This window comes from Dromaius novaehollandiae, chromosome 1 (assembly GCF_036370855.1).
Source record: "Dromaius novaehollandiae isolate bDroNov1 chromosome 1, bDroNov1.hap1, whole genome shotgun sequence".
Taxonomy (NCBI): domain Eukaryota; kingdom Metazoa; phylum Chordata; class Aves; order Casuariiformes; family Dromaiidae; genus Dromaius; species Dromaius novaehollandiae.
This window is the reverse complement of record NC_088098.1, coordinates 13,957,839-13,980,052: the sequence shown is the minus strand read 5'-3', so window position 1 is coordinate 13,980,052 and position 22,214 is coordinate 13,957,839.

Here is a 22,214-nt window from a genome sequence, read left to right as displayed (position 1 = left end):
AGGGAGACCAAAAATCAAATCCTGGAAAGAAAGAAAATAAGTGCAGAAGAAATTTTAGAAAGAGGAAAAGTATAATAAAAGAAGAAATAAAAGCATAAGGCAGAAATTTTTATTTTATTTTTATTTTATTTTTATTTTATTTTTATTTTTTTATTTTTTTTTAATTTTTATTTTTTGCTGGAGAGCATTACCTGGTAAGTGCACAGTAAAGCTAGCACTAAAGGTTTGAGTAGATTGCCAGAAGTTTTGACTATTACAGTTGGTAGGCAGAATAAAAGCTTTATCTCTGTTGTGAAGACATACTGCTAAAAGTAATAATGGTCATGCTTTATACCACTGCTCACAAACTTTAGGGAAATAGGCATCTAGCATCACTAGAACAGGTGTTAAAGGAGAACAGTAGAAGCAACTTCTTGTGATGTGCAGTATTCTGAAATGGCTATTTAATCTGCCAAGTATCTATTTTTCCTGTTAATATCTAGCAACTATATTTCAGGAAGAGGTGACCGGGCAGCAAGAGGAAAGGTTAGTATGTCAGTACTGAAGTTAAGGCTGCATGATAGCAATTCACACCAGCTAAGGATCTGCCCCATAAACCTTTTAACTTCAGGGATGGAGGATCTGAAGTCATATAGACCATCCTTTCCCACAATGCCCAGTTACACACGTGCATACCAATGCTGTTCCTGGTAGATGTTTGTGAGCTTTCAGAGATGTGAGTTCTGTGAAGTAGTTTAACTATCAGAACAGATTGCTTTAAAGATCTTTAAACTTAGAGTTACTCTGTTGCTATCTTAACTGAATCTCCCTTCCTGTATCTAAGTTTGCTTGTCCTATTCACAGTGGGCACTGAGAACAGTTCCGTTCAAGGAAATTCCCTTACCTATGTTACTGTGTTCCCTCTCAGTCTTTTGTTCTTTGCCTATACAGTATTCATATTCAGACAGGCAAGGAAAAAGACAACGGAATATCGATACCAAGAAAAACTGCTCAAAGCTGATTTCTATTTGCCACCAAAGAATGACTCTAGACAGAAAGCTGGTATTGACAGGGTTGCTTCAGAAAAAAAAGTTTGCCTATCTACAGGTGGTCTTCGATCAGATCAGGTATCATGTTTTCATAGAGTGGTGTCTGAAGCTCTGATGAATGTACTGAGAATAGATATCTCACGTTAGTGATATCTATCAAACAGGTAACTACTCTGAGTGTCACAGTTTTGGTAGAGTCTGTCATGCCCCATCCCAGGAAGAATCAACCCAATAAAGTAAGTAGCTCTCAGATGGTTGAAGGGGGCATATTCTGAATGCCATTTCTTCTCACAGTGCAGAAAATGGGCAAAGCCTGAACACCCTAACATTGCTTTAGCTGCAAGTTTCTATTAAAGTTTCTCAGAAAATCCTCAACATACTGGTAGCAGAATAAGGAAACAATAAACATAGGCTTATTCCCTCACCAGAATGGGCTGATTCTGCTGTCTGTTCCCCTTGGTTTGGAGGCAAAGCTGTAGGCTAACAACAAAATTTGAGTCTCAGTTAATGCAGTTTTTCCTAGATAAAAGATTTTACAGACTCAGTGGAGGAAAAGTGAGCCCAGGGAGAAGCACAGGCCTGCTGCTGTCTGTCCTTGGAGAAGTCCACCCTGGGGCTATTAAAGTGAGAACAGCAGGCAGAGGCTATGCCTCATTTTAATGCTTCCTCTGAATGGACTAGTGCAGAAGAGGGATGAGGTGAGCAGGAATATATGGCTATGCAGACTCAGCAGTCCAAAAAAGTTACCACAAAGTTGCACTGCACCTCTGTAAATTGCTTGAATTTTGGGACTGAAGGCCGTCGCTGTCTACCCTGCCTTATTTTTTTGGAGAAAACTTCACTGGTCTGGGACAAATCTGTCCTGTAACACTGCTCTGGAAAAGCACAGCAGAAATTTATTAGCAAAGTAGACTGGACTCAGTTTTTTCATGGAAACTTAGAGAGTAAAATGGTGAGGAAAGGTTTGCTGACTAGCCCAGTCCCTTATGAAAGACTGACACAACGCATTTTACACATGCAAGGGGAGTAAGACACTACAGTTCCTTGTACTGATTTCTACCAAGGTCCTAACAAAGGCTACTGAGATATCAGAACCTTTTCCTCTGCTTGACATGGTTGGGGGGCTAAGGATATGAATGTTATCCAACTCCAGATGCATTTTTGGATGTGTTCTGAGACCTGTATATAATTTCAGGTATTTTGCTGTAACCTTAGCTTCCTCTGTCAAGGTCTTGTTCTTCAGTCTTCCCTATGGTGTCCCTGTGGCTCCCTATACAGAAGACTAACACTGAGGGCTATTAAATAGCTGTAAGTGGCACAGTGTTTCAAGTGTTGCTAACTGGCGTATGTTGGCAGAGCTGTCTCAAGAGAAAAAATGTTCAGTGAATTCTGGGTCTAAAAGAGTTTGAAAATGACACATCTATGGAAAACTGCACATGCACAAGATTTGCTTTTAGGTAGAAGCAGATTATTTTGCACACAAATATAACAGGATGGAAGACAGCATAGATAACTGTGCCTATTATTCTCTGATATGCAAGTTATTTGAATCTCTGAACCTACAGTCTAAAGTTACCTATTGCAAATACTGCCACTAACTTTCAAAAAAGAAAGAAATATGGCTTTGTTTTCTCTTCAGAAACTTTGTATCACAAATCAATGCCTATAATCCAGGAAAAGAGATTACTTTTCAGTAGAATGTCAAGTAATGCCTTTGCATTCAGCTATATTCATGTCACTCCTTTGTGATAATAAACTTATGACAATAAACTCTCTAGTACACTGTTTAATAATTCTACATGTTAAAGTAAATACTTATTTTTCCACCTTACCGCAATGACAGTTTTTCTTGTGTTTAAGTCTGACTTAGTCCTGCAGCTCCCTCTACTGAAAATTACTTCTCTTGAAAATAACTCCACATTTCGAAAATACAGCATTCATTTTTAAGGTAGTCTGGCAAATCCATTTCTTATGGATTCTTATGGTTCCTGATGAGATGTGCTGTCATATGCTTCAATTCAAATTATATATCTATTTCAAACTGAGATTTTCAACGTTTAATTTTCTTTGCAAAATTCACTGTGTTCAAACAATGATAGATGCTGTGCCATTGTTTTTTGTCCCAGACAACTAAATGATTTGAACAACATCTTCATTAAAAAAGGATAGAAGCATAGCTCAAATCAGGGAAAAACATAACTGTAGATTTTAGTGTCTGGGATCCTTAAATTCTTGTTCGAGTACCAACCTTCTCAGCTCCTGGAGAATTTGCCTGCGCTCTAAGTACGTCTGGCACACTGGTAAAGGCATCTTAAATTTTCCTTTCCATCAGGTCTTATGTAGTTCTAGTTCCTGGTTAATGAGGGTTTCACTATGCTCTGCACTAAGACAGAGTAAAAGAATCTCATAATACAGCAGAAATAAGGAAAATAAACCGATATTCTGCAAGACCACACCCAGGAAATCGCTCCCTCACTGTATCGTATATTATTTTTGGTCAGTGCCATGTGGCATATGGGAAGCTGGAGCAAAACTTACTCAGTCTTGTATTGCTTTTCCTCTTCATGATAATTCCCAGGTTGAGGTTCAGCCCCATTTGCTTCTTTATGCTTTAACATCATTTCTGAGTGCCACTATTCTCCCCCTGCTTTTCCTATTGCTTAGCCAGCTTACCCTGACACATATGCTCTCAGCTCTTCCAGTTTTTCACTTTTTCCTTTCTTCATTGCTATCCTGATGTTTTATTATTCCCATCGCCTTCTTTTACTGGTCCCTTCTTGTGTGAAAATACAGTTCCTCTAGTATCCATCTGATTACATTTCTCTCATCCTTTAATCTTCTTTGGTCCATCTTCGATGCTCCTTTGATGCTCTGTTCTGGAACTTTTCTCCTTGATTTTGGGATGCAGACTTAAATCTGAAACAAGGGGCCTACTTGTGTATCACTGACAAGAGATGAGAAAATTGTCTAGCATCTGGACACATCCCTGAGCACCAAAGTGCTTATGTTACAGTATATCCAGGCCATACTGAATGGCCTTTGATATGTAGGTTCATGAATGTTTTTTGTCTGAGTACTTGAAAATTATTCAAAACTACTTTCATCAAAGGGAAATACTGAGTGTATAATAAATGAATGACAATAGCAATATGAAATCATTATTAATATGGCATTCAGTGTACAAATAAGTGTATATTCTCAAAAGAAGCATTTAATACTGAACATCATTGACATGAGGTTGCATAACATCACCATTAGGATAAACACATTGGCATATTCATACTTCTTTTCTGTTTAAAAGTGTGGGTTAAAAAGCACATCACTGTGAAAGGTGAGTTTTCCTTACTTATTTCTACATTAAAAGGAATCTCCAAGGAAACAGAAGTACAGTGTGGTGCCACAGAGATGTTTGTTCCCACTCTTAACCTTCCAACAGCCATTCGTTATCGAAAGCCTTTAAAAAATAATGATTTCTTTAGCATGTGCAAGTATGGACAATATAAATGTCAATATTTATGCTTTACATATTTTCTTCTGTAGAGTGGAGCAATAATATATGTGTAAAAGCAATTTTGCAGAAAATGGGATCGCGTGATTTCAGTGCAAACGTTCCTAACATTTATTGCTATGAATTGCCTTGTTTACAATGGGATCCAAAATCCACACAGCACTTGATTGAGGTGCATCCTAATGTTTGTGACTGGATTGCATCAGAAACCATAAACTCTAAAAGGAAAATGGCTGTTTCTACTGCCAAAAGGGCTGTGTATCCTGTGCTGAACATGGACATTTTTTAAATTCAGCAGTATTAAGATCCCTGGGGACTATAGTGGAAAATGATGAGAGAGAACATAACACTATCAAAAAAGTAAAAGGAGAAGTACCGTTCCTTCTGCCCATGGGGGAGCAGTGGGGGAACACACGTAATGGAGAAAAGTACGAATCAAAGCCAGGCCTCTGCAAGCATATCTCGGTTTGTATGCAAGGCTCAGCCAGTGGCATATTGATTACAAAATCCAAACTGACTACACTTTGAAGCCTTTGGCATACGACCATTCCACTTGAACAGTCTCATATAAATGTTTTGAAAATCAGCTACTCCCTTAGAGAGCCTTTGGAGTTAAGTAAAACGGTGGCAATTGTGAGAGGAACTGGATTTCCTTCCCCTCTCAAGACAGGAGTGGTAAATCATCCAAATCCTCAACTGATATAAATCAGCATAGCTCCTCTGATATTTGATAGAGCCGTATCAGTTTACCATAGGGGAAGATCTACTGCTCCGTTTAGTCAATGTCTATGCTTAATCCAAGCATGTATCGGGCTATATTTCACCAAAATTATGAACAGTCTTTGTATCTATGATACTACCCCCAGAATTGTTTTCTGTCAGTTCTAGCAACAAGCTAACTTTTTATTCCGCTTTAATAGACTCTGAACCAGAGGTACGAGTTTAATAGAAGTGTTAGGTTCATTTCCAAATGAGTCCTGAGTAAGGCAAATTTGCATTTTCTAGTGAATACACAAGCTCATCTAAACAGAGGAGACGAGAAGACAGTCTATTGACATTATGTAAAGGAGGCATATCAGTTTAAAGGGTTCTGTGTGCTAAGAAGAGTGTGAAGGAGACTATTTAATTACCTGTCTAGGGTTGACAAAGATAAACACCCTGTTATTATTCTATGTATTTACTTGTAACTCAATTAAGTATGTGTACTTAATTGTATCACCAATACAAAGAAATAAATGTCGAGGTGTTTGAAAGCTAGAGGAAATGAGATGTCCCTCAAGAAACATGAAAGGTCAGGATGTACAGAAAGCAAGGAAGCATAAAATTATGTCATTGGTATTCAGCTAAGATCAGAAGTGAAGGGCTGCATCATCTGAATTCCCAATTGTAAGGTTGAATTGAGGTGTTAACAGGCTTTGAAACAGAAAAAGTACAGACTTATAAAGCAGAGGAACACAGCACAGCAGCATGAACTAAATCAAACACTTACAGCTTTTCTATCACGAGCGAAGGAGAACTTGCATTCTAGTTATTTCAGTTATGATGTTGAACCTTTTCTAATAAGTCTACAATATATGCTGCCTTCTGCCTACAACACTTCCTGAATGATAACATCCAATGTATGGTAACAGGTGATTAGCCTATTTCATTTTCTGCTTTTCCATATTACTTTTGCTATTAAAAATGCAGAAATGACAAAGGAGACTAACTTTTTTTTAAAAAAAAAATCAAAATTATTCTAGAGGGCTGTCTGATCATTTCCCTACCTGTCTCTTTTAATGTGCAGACTCTTTATGATGGATGATTGCTGCATATATCATGTAAGCCAACCTGGTTAGCCCCATCTTGATCAGATACACCTTATCCTTAGCTTTTTTAATAGAAAACACACAGGGACAGAAGATATTTCCCTGTGAGAGCTCTACCCAACAAAATATGTTCTCTGCAGAACCTGCTCCTCAAATGCCTGCTCTTTCTGTCCCTGATCAGGAAGATATTCTGTTGAGATGATCTCAGCCCATCACTTATCAAGGCAGCAAGAGGAGGAGTGTATGTGTATGTAGATAACAGCAAGGTTCAGATGTGTGTTGCTTGTGACCCTGGAGTAGGAGAGCCCATGCTGGCTGATGTTATATAATTACACAAAGAACTCTCATTTTCAGAGCAGACTCATAAAAGTAAGATATCAGATGACTTTTTACTGTTTCTGACTGTTGTTCCTCTTTCTGCAGGGTCAAGTATTCTCATCAGTACAAGCCTGAGGGCAACAGAAAGCAGGCCATCACTTGGCCATATCAAGTTGGAAATCATGCCTCTGGGATGCTGTAATGGCAGAGAACAGAGGAAACGTTACCTTGCCTTCTTTTCCATATAATCTTCCTGTGGACACACTTGACAATACAAACATGTTCATTAAAGTCTCAGGAGACTCCCTTAGCTGCAATTTATTATTAAAAATGTTTGATTCAGTTTAATTTTTCTCTTTACATATATATTTTTTAAATTACCTCAACACTCTAAGAGGAAAATAGTTTTTTCCTTTTTATCAGTGGATCTGATAGCTGACTGGAGTTTTTTTTACAGCATCTGACACAGCTGACACTGCTGTTGTTCTTACCATAAATATCTGCCACATTTTTTAAAAACTGTGATTAAAGCTGCTCTGCATTCTGCTGGCAAGGCAGCTGGACCTGCAGGAATTATGATAATAACACCGCAAGCTCCTTCCTGAGAAGAATGCTGTTTCTGTAGCTGTGTCAGACAAGTGCTACCTTTTAAGAATGATCGTTCAGCTCTAAATGACTTTCTTCTTTAGAAAAAGTTATTTTCCTGGTATTTTAGCTAAAGAACGCTAGCATCCCTTGAGAATGATCTTGTTTTTTCAGCACTGGAGCAATTACCTTCAGCTGTATCAAGCACCAGATGTTTAAAATCTGTATGGTTTCATAGATCCAAGGAATGCCCTTCCCTTTGGGACTCCTAACCTGTCTCTCAGTGGTTCTGAGCACTCCCACAGTTTCAGAAGTACATAAATGCATCACCTATCACCTGGCCAATACTCCATGGTCATTCTCCATTTACGAGAAAATGAACGAACTATACACAAACTAGAAGACAGTTATACTCAAAATTGAGACAGGAGATGAATGTAGGTGGCTATAACACCATCATTTAGAAAGCAGAACACTGTCTGGAACAGCTGTTCTTGTACAGGACAATGATCAATAAGGAGCTCTCTGGGTACTTGGTTCCTTATTGGACTTGGTCTAAGGGTCTAACTGGTGGTAACTGGTAAACTAAACTTTTCCTATTTCTAACTTGACCAATATAACATTTACTCATAACTCACTCCCTGATATGACATTCCAAATCTATGAACCACTTTTTAATTAGCACTGTTCTATTGCTTCAGTCTGTCACATTTTTTTGGCAGCAGAAAGTCAACCATTTGGAAGCAGTAGAAGAGGTTATCTTTCTTGATACTGCAGCAAGCATTACCCCAGTCTGGATCAGGCTTCCCTTGTGCAAACACATGCAAGGGTATAACCAGGATTCTGAAGATCTCGTGATCTTAGGAATAGGTACCTTAAGGCAAGGGCCAGCTGTATACTCCAGTGAGCCCAAGAGAGCACACAGCAAAGCTGCTGCAGGGAGGGGATAGGGGAATCACAGCGCCCCGAGAAGGGCATCAGCCAAAAACACCCACAAATACAATAGGAACTGAAGAGCTTTTGCCTGCATAGAGGCAAGGTACCACTGACTGAGAGCATCTTACCTCTCTGAGAGGAAACATCTGCCAACTCTGTTGAATTTTTACTGGCCAGCTTAGCCTGCACTTTGACAGGCTGCCAGGAGCACTGTGCCACACCGCGTTGTCAGGACTCTGGCACTTCTGGGAGAGACTCAGTGAGCATTTATTTACTCCACAGTTGGGCCCCATGGTGACCTGACATCTACCTGCAGCTTCCCCTGGCTTGGTGAATCCATACTGCTGCCCAAAGGACACCTGCATTTTGGGTGTAGGTGCCCATCCTGCTGCATAGGCCTTCCAAGCTCAGGCTGCTTACAAATTCCATATGTCAGCTACATGGAAGTGACCACACCAGACACTGCATTTTCTACCATCCCATGAGTAGACACAAGTTAAGTAGAGTTTATGTTTGGATCAGCACAAGGCAGCAGCACAGATCTTGCTTGCTGGTCTCTAACATTATCTTAAACCCACTCCTCTGCAGCTGACCTGCACCCTGCTGAAATGGACCAAGAAGCAGGAGCATTTCCAGGCTCCCTGCTCATCCTTTCCTCAAGAGCAGGTGCCTCTGAATTTACAAGCAGAGCAGCGATGGCACCATTGCCCCTCTCAGTAGTCGGCACTGAGCATGAGGTTTGGTGCTGCGCTCACCCGAGTTAGGAGATGAGCAATACAGCAATAGAACCATCAGCAGCCACTCCAGATGTGGCCACAGCAGCTGCACGGGTTGTACATGCATTCCTGAACAGGGCTAACCTTTGTGGCTGGAAGGAAGGGAGCAGGAGCACATTGCTGAAGGCAATATGGCCTGTCAATGAGAAAGCTTGCACCTGCACTATTAGTTTACTCCTGATGTGAATCAGGATCATATTGACTAAGAATCTGTTGAGAAAAAGTCTAACAGCACAACTCATAAGAACAAAAGTTGTATGTAACCAGGTCGATTTATAACTCATACATACCAGAGGCATTTTGACACTCAATTCTTGCCATACTGAATAATTAATATATTCTTTGTGCTAGAAGGAAATAATGTACATGAAATATATCATGCAAGAAATGATATTAAACGTGTAAGACAATGCTATTGCCATCTTCCCATGCCAACATCTAGGCCCCCCCCCCCCCACACACACACAGAAAGAATCAAAAACAATGACAAAGAAAAAATAATGATATTGATAATCAGGGTTATTTTTAGGTCATTCAAATTTTCACACAAAATGCATGGTCACCAGCTAAAGAGCCAACATTAGGGGCTTGAATTCTGTTGCAAATGAATTTGTTGCAGGGTCTTCCCATTCTTTTGTAGCATAACACTTCAATGTAAGCTTCCCACGTCTACACAGACTAGTTACTTGGGCCCAGAGAGCTCAGCCAGGTGGAGTCTACAGCTCTTGCCATAGCTGCCGTTTTTTGAGTCATGTGCTTCGATAAGATCTCAGTTGTCATTGTCCTGATCTGTGTTGAAATCACTTGGATTAGAGAGTTTTGGAGAAAAAAATAATAACAAATTTTAAATCAAATAAAATCTATTATACTTGTATAAATAGCCTGGCTGCATATTTTGAAAGGATTCATCTGGCTGGGGACAGCACTAAGGCTGCAGGACAGGGACATGGGGTATACTCTACATGTAGCTGGACAGGGAAGGGTGGTGATCTGGGCTTAGGGCAGCTTCTGGGCTAGGGAGCAAAAGGAATAGAAGGTTGATAGGGAAGAAAAGCACATGGAAAGGCTGTTGTGCATGGGGACACAAGCAGTGAGAGGCAGAGGACAGGACCTGCATGCAAACTGCCATAGTTGTCCTGGTGATGGCTACCACTAGCCAGCTCTCAGAGGAGCTAAAGGAGCAGGCCTGCACCTGGCAGGATACTGCCTGGTTGCTAAGCCCTTTGACTTTCCTCTGCAATCCAGCTTTCGGGTCTCACGGATAAGGCTTGCATCAAATAGTTCAGGTCAAGCATGGCACGTGCATTACGCAGTATCTTTGTGATGGTCTTTAGACAGGCTTTCAGCAGAATTAATGTCACCACCTTTCCTGAGATATCTGTGAACCTGACCTTAAGCATTCTGGCCACTGACTTTTTTCAGTGCATGACAAGGCTAATGACTAGTATCAGCTAGTCCATAGTCTCCAGGGAAATTTGTGAACATGCTCTTCAAGTACATCAAGCAATTAATTTGTTAGCCTACTCCCTCATATGAGGCCCCAAAATTAGACCATGAATTCCTTCGTTGTCCATCCCACTAAGCCAAGTATGAGGGATGAAAGATACCTGACTGCAAGCCACCCCCACAGTGCTATTTCCACCATTAGACACCATGACTGCAACGGCCATCTGCTGTGACCATCTGCACTTCATGAACGCATCTGCCAAATTCTTGCTAATTCTTGCTGCCCTTCTGCAGTGGTCAGTCCCAGTCCGCTCTCTGTCACTGAATCAGTCTGAGAGATATCCACAGTCTGCCCCATGATTAACAAGCCCTGGCTAACTCTCTCTTGCCTAATGAAAGTTGCTCCCACTTGTTGCCCTCAGATAACAATAACAGGTGCCGTACCTAGACCGCCTCCTTACTGTCCCCATGTATGCTAGACACTAATAAAATCCCCTCTTTCTTTTTAATTTGTTTTTCCTCACTTCCATTAGCTCTTTCCACATGTATGCTCTCCATCACCAGCTCTTTATCTCCTCCAAGCTCCTTGACACTGCTTCAAGAAGGACCCTACTTACCAAACACATCTGCTCAGCCTGACCTCCCCAAAGGTGGAATAGCATCAGGACCTAAATGGAGTAATGCCACACTCTCTCCTGAGGTAGCTGATCCCTGACATGTCACTGGGGCAGTGGTCCCCCTGCTGCTCCTGGAGCTACCTTCTCCCACTAGGAATCGCTGAACAAGACAAGTACCAGGCTATGTCTCCATGTTCTTTGATGGATCTCCCTATTGTTAGCAACTGCCATTGTGTTTGACAGTCTGTATGCTGCAAGGCAGCTAGCAGCAGCCAGCACCAGACATCCGACCCCTGCCAAAATACTGAATCACTGAATCGCTATTGAATCACTGCCTGGCACTGTCTGAGCTGTGTCATTTCTGAGTTAGAGGTCTGCTGAATGCTGAGGTGTTGATTGCCTCCTAACTGCTCTCACGGAGCAGCCTCCCAAGGGTGCTGTGCAACTGCTCACCTCCTGGGCTCCCTCTGTGATGAGGACAGCTGGACAGGAGAAGCAGATTCTGTGCCATTGCCCCAGCTTGCTTGCTGGGTATGTGGGCAGGTTGGTGTGCACGTGTGTGAGTGTCTCAGTACAGGACAAGCAGAGCTCATTATCTCTCATGTATTCTGGCTTGGAAGGATCCACAGGTTGTGCAGATTGTTTGTGTGCCCAGGAAGCCAAATGTGTCAGAGCTTCTGCCAAAAGAGGAAAAAGACCCCTCCCATTCCTAAGTCTCAAGAAGGACAGTCCCAGTTTGAAGAGCTGTAAACAGTGGAATCAGTGAAAGATCTGCCTGGATAGTACAACTACCCATGGTCAGTTCTAGGGAGAAGTAACAGGCAGGGCTGGGTCTATCCACGTCACCTGTCTGACTAGCAGACAGCTCTCCACTTTGGCCCATGATGAAGGGTGGGATATAGAGTAGGCTGGTGACGTGATATGAAGCAGGAGCACTAGGGGATAGGGCAGAGCTGAATACTGGAGAGATCTTTTGTCCTGCCCAAGAAGATCTGTCAGTATGGACATCTGTCAATATCAGCCTTTTTCTCCTTCCAGTGTGATCTGTGATGGCAAAGTATTTCATGACAGTATGAATGGGGGAAGGCTTGCCATAGTAATTGGATTTGGGTACAAAGCTCCTGATGAGTGGCAGTGCTTAAACTCCACCTGTGATGTGCTTCAAGATGCTGAAGAGACCTCTGACTGTGTTCCTGGGCCATTTCCTTGGCAGTACCTGTAAAAAATGGACAATTGAGTATGGGAAACTCTTTACTTTCTTTAGGATTTCCTTCCTTTGGCCCCATCTTACACCAGGAGAGTTACAGACCACGATTTGAGCAGGTTTCTATATTTTTCTACTGGTAGCCTGACAATGTGGAAATTACAACATGGGCTAAGCACAGGAGACTCAGTAAGCAAAGCTGGAACACGTGCAACAGTGACAACCTGTCTTTTTGGATACTGGGTGCTGGAACAACACTTGTGGCTAGGGAAAATGAAGTTTGGCAAGCAGCACTGTCCTTGATCAGGATTTCCACAGACAGATGTCTGTGACTCTGCTTTCAGTTCTGTGGCTAGCCCCTTTTCTGTCCATGCTATGCACCTTCATTGCCTTCCGGACACTTGTGATATGGGAAGCCTTTCCACCAGAAAGAAAACGTGTATCTCTAAGTCTGGTTTGGGGTGGGGTTTTTTGCCTTTTTTTTTTTTTTTTTTTTTTTTTTTTTGCGAAAAGAAGTTGTGACATCTGTGAGGAAGAAATGGGTCTGTGTGTAGAGCTGGAGAGAAGCAGAGGATAATAGTACAGTGTGATGAACTTGCATGTCTTGCAATCACCTTTCAGGCATGAGGGCGTAGGTAGTAAATGAGCCTAAATGGGGCTGAACTGCTAGGAATGAATGCCTAGACATCTGGGGGGAGGTGGTATTAGGAATCCAGGGAAATCAGTTCTGTGGTCTTGGGCAATTTCATTGTGTCTAAATGTAGGCTCACACCTAGAGGGAGAAGTTTACTCTACTTTGGAAGCCTAAATTGGGGCACAAGAAACTCAATCATTGTGTCTTTACACAATGAATAATACTCTCAATACATTTAACTCATTTTTCTCTTTGTCTTTTATTCTAGAACAGACATTTTTTACTCTTGTATTCATTTTCTTATATTACTTAAAATCTACTCATGTACAGAGTAGATTGCTTGTGATATTTTTTCCCTGCTCAATGTGGCTTGATGAAATTGCTATGAAAGCTACCCTGTAGCTTGAAGGAGCAGTGCGAGATTGAAGGATGCGGCTAAAAAAGTGCTGCCTTCCTGCCCTGTGCTGTAGGAAGGTGCTTGTATCAGCCTAGCACATATCCAGCCTGGGGCCAAAGTCTGCCCTCAGGAGGAACACAGCAGAATTATATTCTCTCAAAAATATTACAAGTATCACAGTCTTTTATTGATTCTGTGAGTTCTTAAAAATCTGGCAAATAATTCAATTTCTATTACAATCTACAATGTCTTGAGGGGACTTAGCCATTTGAAGGCAAGAGGTTCAGGATTTTACTCCTTTTTGGGGGAATATTGTGTCATTTCAACTCATTTATTTTCACTACTTTGTTCCTGTTCTTAAAAAATGTTTCATGTGGCTGTTTTGACCTCACAAAACAGAGGTCTATATTACTCCCTGCAGCTTCGTTAGGGGTGTAGGAGAGCTGCTTTCTGCGATCATTATGGGAGTTATTATTTGAGTACAGTTCACGCCTGGCTAACGCAGTTTTCTCCCCAGCCATCACTTTCAAAGCATCTTTTTAATTTGACAGTGTTCCCTTTCCCTAAACACTGTCTTTAAAGTTTTCTTTTTATGTTTACTGTCTCCCCCCTGCTATTCAGGCCAGGTCTCAAAATGAAGGTAAGAACTTTTTTGGACATAGGCTCTACTGGACATACATCTGGCCAGCTGTGGGCTGTGTTGCATAAAAGCAGTCATTTAAATTAGAAAAGAGAACAGGAAAAATGCATCATTCCTTTTTTCTCTAAGCATTTTTTCTAAACACTTTTAAGGGTTTTTACATGTGCTGTATGAATAGGAAAATCTAAAATTTGGGCTTGAACAGCCTTAGAAGTTATATCTCGTGGTGTCCTGAAATAAGACTTTGCATTCTCTCCCTTAAGAAGTTTCTTATGAAAGCACCAAAGAGTCTGCATCTCCCCATCACTCTCAGGGGCACTGAGAAGCTCTAGCGCTGGCTCCCTCAGGAGCTTGCTGTACTCTTCCTGAATGAAGCAAAGCAATAGCTCTTTAAATGGATATGATTTACTTCCTCTGCAGATGAACGTAGTGTGTTACTCTGAAAAATCTCTCTCTCTCTCTCTCTCTGTGTAAGGATATATCTGTGTATATATAAGGGAAGAGAGATGGTTTTGCTGCCACAGTCACACCCTGGCTTTCATTACAATGATAATTAAGCCTCCACATGTTGTAACTCTTGTGTCTCTAATTCCCAGACTACTTGGTGAACTACGTTTTGCTTCCACAGCCCTCAGCAATACCATGCAATCCAGCTTTATGCTAGCTATAGTGTGCTTCTATATGTACCAAAAGTGCTGTTTTGAGGTGTTTTGCAGTTTCATTTCCATGACCTGACTGATTACCTTCCAAACAACAACAGCTGAAGGGACAGTAGTTCTCCAAGAGAACTGGATAGACGCCGATCCATTATTCAGCATGCACTTAAAAACCAAAGCCTTTGTTCCAGGTGCCTCTCTCTTTCTTAGAGAAAAAAAAATAATTTCTTCTCCAGTCTTCACCGAATTACCACTCATGGATTAAATTATATCTGGGCAAGCAAGTTGAGAAACTTCAAGGCTACATTACTAACCTTTTTTCTGAAAACTGAAAACTCCCTTGCCCTTTCAAAAGATTCCCCAAGTCCTAACAAAAGATCTTTTGCTAAAGGTACAAAGACTTCAGTCAGGATCAGGCTCCCAAAGACTCCTTTCTGGGATCTCACGTTTGAGAAAGACAAGTGGCATGGCAGCGATATCAGTAGGACAAGTGGAAGCTGGCAGCTGGAACAGCCTGACCTGCTCCCAAAGGCTAGGGCACTACGAGTGCTGCCGGTTTGCCCTGCCCGAGCTTGGGCTCACTGAGGCTTAGCCATGCAGTTCAAGAAACTGGGCCTTCAGCTGAAAGTTGTTACCTTCAGAGATATAACCAAATGCACTTGTCTAAATTTCCACAGGTTTACCCTGAGGATGGCAACTTTTTAAACAACACAAATTTGATTATAAGAACATGTCTGACTGTGGCCCCACACAGCTTCTCTGTGTTTTACATACAATATCTTTTTAAACTATTCAGTTATCTGCAATTCAACCTATCCAGCATAAATTCTCTAATCTCTTGATACCAAACAATACATAGCCAAAAACTCTATATCTATTATTTTGCTAGTGCAAGGTTATTGGACACTGTACTGTAACATTTAACAAAATACAGCTTTGACTTGACATTTACATTTATATAAATTCTAAATCCTTGATTTCTTCCTTATCTTAGAAGCATGGAGATTCATGTCATTTATAGCATACAGCATATGGCAGATATTCCATACTTGAGAAAAAAGGTCAGTGCAAACAGATATTTATTTGTTTCTGTAATATTTCCCAGATGAAACTTTAAACCTAACTAACTGCTGTATGTACTGGTACCTATTGCGCAGATACAGCAGAGAGCCTATTAGCAGGTAATTAGCAAAAAGACACACACATGTATGCATATACACTTAGCAATAGGAAAAAGCCCAGTTAACAAATTAATGGAGGGGAAAGATTCAGCCATATTAAAAGTTGTGCTGACTCTGCTGACTTCAGTAGAAGCTGCTTCATCAAGCAAGTATCGAACTTAAGTTTTTGCCAGATTCTCTGCTTATGAACAATACTGATGATGATACATTCACATTTAGAATAGCAGGTCACAGAACAAAGCAATAATTATAAAATAATGCACTACTATAAAAACAAGGCAACAAATAGTTGTTTATAAATAATTAAAAATAAAAAAGTTAGGATTGTAATACAGGAGACTGCTAAAATAAACCTGAAATTCTCTTCACAGCAGGTCTATGCAATGCACTGCTCCCTCTCGCAGCATGGGCAGGCTGGGTTATGGGGTACAGCTGGGCTGGGCAGATGTGCACAGGCTGTGTTTGCCTCTGCCTCAGGTATCCAGAATTCAAGTTGAAAAGCTGAGCTGATCTGCTGTGACCACAGCAGTCGGTCATCAGAAACAGCCCTTACATGCTGCAGTTATCAGGATGTTTGCAGACCCTGGGAGATGGCACTGATTTCACACCAGGATCGCTTCCTTCCCCTCACAGCCGGAAGGGATGGAAAAGTCATATCATTTGAAATAGAAAGCTTCAGCATTTGAAGGAAAGTTTTGGCAAAAAGAGAGCTTCAGACGATCCTGAGGCTATGGAATATGTGTGCTCCTCTCTACTGCATTCTGTGAGAAGAGAAATTAAATACTTTGCCAGCCACAATTAAAAACAAAAGTATTTATCCTTCTTAATTCGACTGTAGAACACATATCACCAGCCTCCCAAAATGCCTGTTACTGAAAGCAAATTGTTTTGAAAACACTTTTAATGTACCTTTTTTCAACTTATTGAAATCCTTTATATACGTGAGTTAGGATGTTAGCTGTTAAATAATAAGACTATAAAAGATATTTTGCAATTATGTTGCTCATACATTTACGTGGCTTTGACTTTTGTCAGATAGTTTCTCATCAGAGAAACTTACTTAACTAAATGCTAGCAGCAACGACAACTGGCAACTCTAATTACACTTGACAGAATACAAGACATCATTGTTTTTTCTTTCTACCAGATGCTTCCACTGCTGCAAGCTCTCGCGTCTACTAATTCCTGCCCCTGGTAGGACTTATTAAGACACGCACCTGTCATCTGGGACATCACAAATATGTGGCAAGACATGTAAAGTGTAACAACATGCAGCAGAAGCCCCAAAGTAAACAGCCTCTTTCTGTCACAGAAGGCTACCTTCAAAAGTGAGAAATTATGCGAGGTAGACGCTTGTCACTGAGGTGACGTGATGGGTTCTGCAGCACTGGCAGCTGGGGCTCGCATCCGAAAAGGTATCAGGGTGCATCACTGTCCAACTGCTTTAGTGCTGATGTGCTCCTTTAATCTTCACACAGTCATTTATGCGCCTTAACCACCCGAAGTGGTTTCATAGACTCATGCTTGATTAAGTAGCTGAGGCAGACAGGATGATCTGATGACTGGTGTGATATGATACTTCAAGGTACACTGACTCCATGTTTTCTGTTCCAGATAAATCACAACATAACAATCTGTCAGCACATACAGATACATTTTTCCATTTTCGTTTGGTGTAGGAATTTTCATTTTAGTATCACATTAGTTTGTCGTCAATGTATAGAAGGAACTGACCTAATTTTTGCTGTCAGGCACAGGGAAGGCAGAGCAATAAAGGTGCCCTGGGCAGGAAAGCCCCTCACCATATTTCAAAGATCCCAGAAGAATCTTCTCTATGCAGAGAGCAAGATTGTAAGAATAAGAAACAGCCATACACTGGTAAGTTACTAGCAAGATGCTAACAACTTAAAATGTCACATTATTGGGAAAAGCCCAAGCAGTACCTCACCAGTTGATTGATACATCTGTGATTCTGACTAATATACATCAGCATGCAATATTTTCCTCTTCCCCCAACTGCTATCTGTTACTGATGCTTATTAACGAATTCTGGTAAGTACTGAGGCACACAGATCTTTAGAGCAAGTTACAGTGGAAACATAACACAGATGATGGAGTTGGAATGCCAACTCCAACCGGCGTCAATCCTGATCTAACCAGGGAAGAGGCATGTGTGCTGGCACTGATGGAGAGGCAATAGTCCCTCGTCTTCCTTCCTTCCTCCTAACAAACCTGCACCACACCATGCTCACAATGTAAGAATTGAAACTTTTGGAGCATTATGGGCTGCTATTTTTTCCACTCTATATGGACTGAGAATTTGTGAAGTCTGGAAGGGCAGCTCAGTGATCTCCTGCTATCTGGGGGAAGCAACATCACTGCTACATCATCTCTTATTTACATGCTGCAGGTAAAAATCAGGAAGTTCCTTCTCAGTCTTGTTCCTATGGTTATAAGAACTAATGCAGGCTGTGAGCGTGTTACAAAGAAGCAAACAAACAATAAGCAAGCAAAACTAAAACAACCTCGTTAGAAAGTTTGGGAGCCAGTTTGATATTTGTGGAAGTATATTTTTCATATCTTTCTATCCCAAGGGCCCAGAGCTTTTTCATGATTACTAGCCCATATATTCTGAGCCCAGAAGTAGTCGTAATATTTCAAAAATAGGTTTTATATGCTTAAAAATAATTCATGCTTTAATGGTCAGATATCTCAAGGCCTTCCACACCTGGGAGACTGGGAATTTTTTCTTTCCATTGGCATAAAGGTTTCCCATTTCTAGTCATACTAGGTATATATGGGGCATTAAAGCTATGACATTTCTAGGTAAAGAAAATTTGTCACTATAGTAGCACTGATTTTTACTTTTCCAATAGCTCACACGGGTGTCATTTTAGGAGAAATTCCACGTCTGAAATGAAAAAGAGGAAATATTAGCCATAGGAAGCTGTTCTCATTTGGCGAATATCGAAATAAATCCTAGGTGATATGGTTTGAGAAGCAGATAAAGTGGTCAAAGGTGTATGATAAATTCAAATCTAACATATCGCTGTAATTTGACACCCCGTCTCAAAATATGCCACTGTGTCTCATGGGTTGGTTTGTGAGGCCTGTAGATTTATTCTTGAAGAACTGGAAGAGGCAGCAAACACAAAGCCAACCAAAGGACAGAAGCTGTTATTATGGCTCTCCTAGTTCGGGCTTGTTCCCATGGGACTGGTTCCCATATTGGGGTGACCTGGCTGTCCAGAGAGCCTGAAGAACAGCCCAAGTCAGTCTTTTAAGCTAATCCAGAGCCAAAGGTATTTCACCATGGTGAAAGGTTAAAGGAAGAAGTTAGCAGAGGAAAATTGCAGATGGGTAGACCTAAGCTAGGCAGTCAAGCGGGAGATCATGGGGCACATTAAAAGTCATCTAGCACTCAGATCTCAAACCTGGTCAGCTCCTGTTGGGGTGGTGCTTTGAATCACTGCATGTAGGAGACTTGCCCATCCTATTTGCCCTCCAGCCACTCTTCACTCCCCTTTGAGACATGGGTAATTTTCAAGGCCACTCCCAGCTCCTAAAATGCTGCTTCCTTTCCCTACTTCTTTTTTTAACCTTGCTTTTCTCTCTTTTGCTACAGCGTAGGCTGCTTCACATTCCTCTCTCAGGAAGCAGACAAGGTCTCCTGGGCTCTTGCTCTCCATGATGTTTAATACACAGGGTGCAGAAACAGGGTCATTTGGACTCATTCTTCCCTCGGCATGCCGGCCCCCACAATCTAAAGAGAAAAGAGGGGCTGGCATTCTGCAAGTATTGACTTTCTTCTTCCAGCCACTTTGCCAATTTTCCTATCAGCCTTGGAAGCAAGATAAAGCTCAAGGAGGAAGGACCATCTATTACAGCAGTGCCTAAAGGGTTTCCCTGGGTCCAGGCTTCATGAGACTGGACAACATAGTCCCTGCATCAAAGAAATTAAACCCAAGAGAGCTCATTTGCTTTAGTGATTATTTTTTACCTTACTAGTATGCACTTTCACTGGCGTGGGGGGGGGGGGGGGGAGAGTCAGGAAGATAACACATACATTCTTACTTTTTGGCTGTTGTAGTTTGCTGGTGATAGAGTGGAATGGAAGAATTCATTTTTGTGACATCTTTTATTGTGAGTGGAACATATAATTTGTCTATATTTTTAACTATAGGTAATTGAATTATCAAGACATTCTGATACTAAATAAATAAACATATAGAATGCAAATACATAGTATTGAATGATCAGTTCTCCTGACTTTTTCTGTACTTGTAAATCTAGCCCAACACTTAGTACCTTTACTTTTTCTATAAGAGCAAGCTACTTTTAATGATAATGTACTCCCTAATTTGTTCTCCCACTGGTTTACATTTCCTATAGCTAGTTTTTCAAATACATAATGACACTGTAGAGCTTAGGCAATTATTTCCAATGTTTGGGCATATTTATCAAGTGGAGTCCAAGTATTGATCATCTGTACAGAAAGTGTAAGCATTCTTTCAGACTTTTTGGCTTACGGGGGAGGGGGGGGGTCATGTTTATTGGTGGATTAAAAGTTGGTTTTGTATTCTTATTTTTCAACAAAACTCATCAGGCATTGTGGTTTCAGGTTCATAACAAAAAATAAAAATACTGGCCTGCTTTTTACAACTGCTGCCATTGATTTATTCGTTTGTTCTTTTTCAAATTTGGTGCGTCATGCTTTTGTTGTGTTTAGATCCACACAGTTAGTATGAAATGAGCTAACTGCTTCATGTGACAAAGATTATCCTAAGGTTTTAGACTAGGCATGTTATAAGTTGTTTTCTTGTTTCTTTTTGGCTGCGTGTCGGCAGGTGTTCTGTCGCCAGATCTTTTCCTCTCCATCCTGTGCATTGCAAAGGCAAAAACTGTTGGGGGGGGAGGGGGGGGGTGAAGCCTGCTATCTGAGTATACTTATAACCAAATCCTTGGGGCATGGACAAGGATCAACTTTCATTTCTGTAACATGCATTCCATGTGATAGTCCATCAAGCATTTCCACTGAAAAACGTTATACATAGCAGAATGCCTGCAGAAATGGAATATAAGAAGGGTTAACACAAAGAATTCATTGAAAGTTTAAATTGACATTTTTATTCTGAATTCCTGAGATTCATTGTTTGTTTTGTGAATATGTAACCTGTTGCAATTATTTTAACAGGTGGTAGAATTCATAAAAAGAAACCAGAAGGCACAGAGTAGTAGTGCACAGCTAGGAGGTGTCCATCAGCTGCCAGAGGAGCTGGTTAGTCAGGTGGGTCCAGCTCTTCAGAGGCCTTCAGGCTTTGCTCTCCTTGGCAATGTAAAGACGATGCTGCCATTGCTTAGCCTTGAGTGAGGTGCACAGGCTTCCCTTATAGTCACTTAATTTCTCATATTCCACTTGACTGCCTAACCCTTAAGCAATAAAGTCATCTTCTTTGGCTGGTAAATGTTTGATTATTTGTATAAAGTGGAGTAGATCCAGCAGCAGGATAACAGTTGTGGCGTTATCAGTGGCCTCCTGGTTAGGGCACATTGGGATGGGAAGAGTTTTCAAGGGCTTTTCATGATCTAGATGAGGCCAAATAGGAAGTCTGTCTCTATCTCATCTGAGATACACACTTTCGTGCCCTGTGTAGGACGATCATCTGACCCCACTGGCAAAGTAAGGAGCAGCGTCTACTTTTGAGACTCCCTCTTGGATTTCAAGGATTTGAACCCCAGCACTGAACAGGTAATGACCATGGGGTGGCACCAGCTCAGCCACCAGCAAGACTTGGGTGAGCAGTTTTTTCAGGAGACCTAAGTCAGCCTGGATAACTAGAGAAAATGTGGGCCCTGGGGCATACTTTCCTCCTTGTTTCAACCACCAACAAAGTGTGAGATGATTTCTTTCTTCTCTGCTGGTTGCACAAGGGTGCTACACAGTGTTGCGGCGGGTTCCTAGCCCTGTAGTGTCACAGATGGGAAGTGAGGTAGCCGAATCAATCAGAAACGGAGGAATTACATAAGCTAGGAAATACACTGGGAGTCATTTTTGTGTTCTCTCTGCAGAATATTATCACGTGATCTGTCCAGTCTGCTTTTAAATCATTTTGGAGATGTGACCGCTAACACTTTTCTTGGGAAGTTATTTCACAGTCTATTAGCCCTCCCTGTTACAGTTTTGTCTGCATAGTCAACTTAGATCTCCCTTTACTCAGTTTCCTACCTTTATACATAATTATACTCCTTAGAACTGCTTGGCACTATCTCCCTAATGCTTCACTGTTTAGATCTTTCAAGCACATGCAAGCAGTTATTGCATTTTTTGAACACTGTGTGGGGCATCTTAAATTATTTAGCCCTTACAGTTTTTCTCCATGAATCGTTCACTATAGCCGTTATGTTAGCTTTTCTGTTTTTCTTTAAGTTCTTTATAATTTGTCATTGTCTTTCTAGGTAGGTAGGTGCCCAGGATCGTGT